General features: G+C 44.0%; 1 pseudogene; it reads left to right on the top strand.

The window, feature by feature from the left end:
• Positions 1-510: 510 nt before the first annotated feature.
• LOC147449222 (pyrophosphate-energized vacuolar membrane proton pump pseudogene) lies at positions 511-1,131 on the top strand (annotated as a pseudogene).
• Positions 1,132-1,351: the final 220 nt, after the last annotated feature.

The following is a 1,351-nucleotide window of genomic DNA, read 5'->3' on the forward strand; positions in this document are numbered from 1 at the left end:
AGTAATATGCCTGGATGCACCACTATCAAAGTACCAAATCATTTGTGTCTTGTCAACACTGTAAGCCAAGATATACATGCATTTCCCAAGACAAAACAATTGCCACTTGTTGAATGTCGTGTGTCAAAATCACCAGCCCAATCTGAATCGCTGTAACCAAGAAGCTGCATAGAAATGTGCTTTCCATACACATCCCCCCTTGGAAAGAACATGGTAAGATTAGGGGTACCTGAAAGGTAACGAAGTATGCGCTTCACAGCCTGCCAATGATGCATACCTGGGATGTGCATAAATCTGCTTGCTTGTGAAACCCCAAATTGAATGTCTGGACGAGTGTTGCCTGCCAAATATATCAAGCAACCAACCGCTGCTGCATAAGTATGTACATCAAAAGGTTCTCTAGCATCGTGCATGCTGAACTTTGATCCAGTTTCTACAGGTGTAGAGATTGGTTTACAATTTTGCATACCAAACTTGTCCAAAATTTTATGCAAATATTTTTCCTACAGCATGTATATGCCATCCTCTGATTACACAACAGAATACTTCACTAGCAATGCATACAGCCCAGTGCAAGATGTAGCAGATTCATGCAGGACAGGAGGAGCGACCAATGTTATTTTTAGCCTGGCCTTCGGATACAAGTCTGTCATTATTCCAATCTTTTCGATAGCAGTTGCAATCTACGTAAGCTATGCATTAGCTCGCTTTTATGGTATTGCAGTAGCGGCACTTGGTATGCTCAGTACCATTGCAACTGGCCTTGCTATTGATGCATATGGGCAGATCAGTGATAATGCTGGTGGCATTGCGAAAATGGCTGGCATGAGCCATCACATTCGTCAGAGGACGGATGCCCTTGATGCGGCTGGTAACACTACTGCTGCAATTGGAAAGGGGTTTGCCATTGGGTCAGCTGCTTTGGTGTCTCTTGCTCTGTTTGGGGCATATGTAAGCCACGCTTCTCTTGCATCAGTCAATCTTTTGTCAGCCAGGGTATTCATTGGTTTGCTTGTGGGAGAAATGTTTCCATATTGGTTCTCAGCCATGACAATTAAGAGTATTGGCAAGGCAGCATTAAGCATGGTGGAGAAGGAGAAGACACAGAGCTTGCGTACGAGATCTCTGTAGTCTATCTTTCTGTATTGGAATAATAGAGTATACAAACTCAGAGCTACAAAGCTTATATGAAACCCTAAGAGATAAGGTGTCCTTTCAAACCAGATGTCCAAGGGGAAAAACCCAGTGGGAGAAAAGTGCCCCTGGTGAAGCGCGTATACACACTAACACTACTACATGTCTACAGCGAGCCCTCCTTTTCCTCTTGGCCTTGACATCCTCGCCTTCATGG

This window comes from Adiantum capillus-veneris, chromosome 10, assembly GCF_014529385.1.
Source record: "Adiantum capillus-veneris isolate H3 chromosome 10, ASM1452938v2, whole genome shotgun sequence".
Lineage (NCBI taxonomy): Eukaryota > Viridiplantae > Streptophyta > Polypodiopsida > Polypodiales > Pteridaceae > Adiantum > Adiantum capillus-veneris.